We start from the raw sequence: 2,500 nt of genomic DNA on the forward strand, positions 1-2,500 counted from the left end.
TCCCCACCGCCGCGCCCGACCCGGCCGGACCGAACCAACGGGCCGCCCGGCCCCGGCGGGACGAGGCTCCGCCAAGCGGGCGTTCCGGGAGCGGGGAGCTTCGGAGCGCTCCCCGAGTCTCCACTTAGGGGGACGAAGGCCCTCGGCCGACACCGACGGGCCTGCGAGGCACCCCAGCCGCGCCGCCGCGGACGCCGCCCGCCCGCCCGCCGAGGCGAGGCGGGGAGGGACGGCGCACCGGCCGGCGATTGATCGTCAAGCGACGCTCAGACAGGCGTAGCCCCGGGAGGAACCCGGGGCCGCAAGTGCGTTCGAAGTGTCGATGATCAATGTGTCCTGCAATTCACATTAATTCTCGCAGCTAGCTGCGTTCTTCATCGACGCACGAGCCGAGTGATCCACCGCTAAGAGTTGTCTGCCTTTCGGCACCGCCCCGCGCGCGCGGAGGGGCCGGGACCGCTCCGCAGAAGCGGCCCCCTTCTCGGACGACGGACCGCCGCCCCACCGACCGACCGACCGCCCCCCTCCGCACGCGCGGAGGGGGCGCGCGACGACCGGCGGGCGACGGTCGCGCCTCGCCTCAGATGACCGTACCGACATCACAACGGAGGGAAGGAAGGGAAGGGTGAAACAAGCTCCGAACGGCAAGGGCCCGGGGAGCCCGCGCTCCCGACCGACCTGGGGAAACAACAAGCACCTTGCTCGCTTCGGAGGCGGCCCAGGCGCCCGGGCTCGGCCCGGCCTCCGCACGGAGGGCCGGCGGCGCGTCCGACCGCGCGCCCGGACCTGCACCCGCCTCTCGCTCGCGCGGAGGGGGGAAACCACAGACGCTGACCGCCGCGCGGGCGACCAGCGGGGGCGCCCCGCTCGCGCCGCGCGCGCCTCCGCGCCGCCCAGCGCCCGCGCGCTGCGACAGCCGGCTCCTTGCCCCCGTGGCCCCGAAACCCCGGCTCTCGCCCCGACGCCGGGAACGCCCGCGCGGCGCCGCCGCCGCACCACACCGGAGACAGGGACGGACGGCCAACCGCCGGAACCCGAGACGGCGACGCGACGCCGCCGCCCGGCGCTCCGCCCGACCGCCGCCCGGCCACCGCACCGCCGCGGCTGCCCTCCCGGAGCCGCCGCCGCCGCTTCTCGTCTCGGCCCCTTCCGCAGGCACGCGCCAGGCAGAAGGCGGACGCCGCTGAGCCGGAGGCGACGCCCCCTCTCCCCGCTTCCGCGCGGAGAACGGGACGGGGAACGCCCCTCGGCCGCCCACCCGCCTCGCCTGACCGAGACCGGGAAAGGCGACTGCGAAGCGACGGGCAGGACCCGGGACGGGACAGGCCACGCGGCCGGCCACCGAGCGACCGCCGGCCGGCACGCCGAGCGGCGGCGCCGCCGCCGCCGCTCGGGCCCGGGGGCTGCGCCGCCCCTCCCCTCAGCCGGGGCGGGAAGGGGTGGGGGTGGCAAGCAAGGAGCACGAAGCCGCAAGCGCGCCGCTGCGCGTCCACGGAGACGCGGCGGCCCGAGCAGGCCGCCCCGCCCGGCGAGACCCCCGACCGTGGGGGAATCGCCATCGCCCCCGACGGCGAGAGAGCCCGCGCTCCCCGCCGGGGGGGGGGGAGGTTCCCCTTCGCGTTTCGAGGGCGAGGCAGGCCGGCTGCGGCCGACCGAACGCCGCCGGTCTCGCCGCCGAGACCGGACCGCGGAGAAGGGGGGGCAGGGGGGACACCCCTCCCCGGCGCGGCCGCCCGAGGGGACAAAAAGCCCACGGCGTGGGCGGCGGCCGCCATGGCCAGGGCCTGCACGAGAGCGACTCCCGCCCCTGGAGGCTCAACCGCCGCACACGGCCGGGGCCCGCCCCTGCGGGTCGCACCGAGCCGCCCGAGTCTTTAAACCTCCGCCCGGCTCCGCGGCCTTCGACCCCCGGGCTCAGCCGAGGGAGGGCCGCGGAGGCGCGGACGCTAGGTACCTGGCCCTGGGGTGAGGGAAACATCCTCAAGGGCCCCGCGGGGGTGCCTCCCCCGCTGCCGCCATCGGGGGAGCGTCCGCCCGCGGGGGCGCGCCCGACATCCGCCACCACCACCACGTCCTCCTGGCCCGGGGCCCGAGGTTTCCCTCAGTATCCCGGCGCTGCGCCCGGGAGGAGAGCCGTGGCTCGGGCCGCCCGCTGGCGCGCGGGACACGGCCCGGCGCGGGAACTCGCCCGCCGGCCCGAGGGCCGGCGCCACGCACCCGAGCCCGGAACGCCCAGAGGCCTCGGCCCTGCACGCGGCCGGCCGGCCCCCCGGCGGGCTTGCTCCGCAGCAAGCCCGCCACGGTGCGGGCAGGAAGGATCGGGGGAGACGCCTCCCCCGACCCCGGCGAGGCCTGCTCTGCCCGCCGCCCCTCTCGCCGGGCTGGCGCCGGCCGCGCCCAGCCCGTCACCGCCAACGGCTCGCGCCGGTCCCCTCTCCCTCTCCTGCGCGCGCCCGAGCGCCGGGGGCTTTCCGCTCGGCCGGCCGGGGTTCCCGCCTCC

At 78.3% G+C, this 2,500-nt stretch overlaps 1 non-coding gene across 1 annotated transcript; it reads right to left on the reverse strand.

Annotated features, from left to right (window-relative positions):
* Nucleotides 1-260: 260 nt before the first annotated feature.
* LOC141955550 (5.8S ribosomal RNA) lies at nucleotides 261-413 on the reverse strand. The gene has a single exon (XR_012632619.1). It is a non-coding gene; the product is annotated as a 5.8S ribosomal RNA (ribosomal RNA).
* Between the last annotated feature and the right edge of the window lie 2,087 nt (nucleotides 414-2,500).

This window comes from Athene noctua, unplaced genomic scaffold, assembly GCF_965140245.1.
Source record: "Athene noctua unplaced genomic scaffold, bAthNoc1.hap1.1 HAP1_HAP1_scaffold_302, whole genome shotgun sequence".
Taxonomy (NCBI): Eukaryota; Metazoa; Chordata; class Aves; order Strigiformes; family Strigidae; genus Athene; species Athene noctua.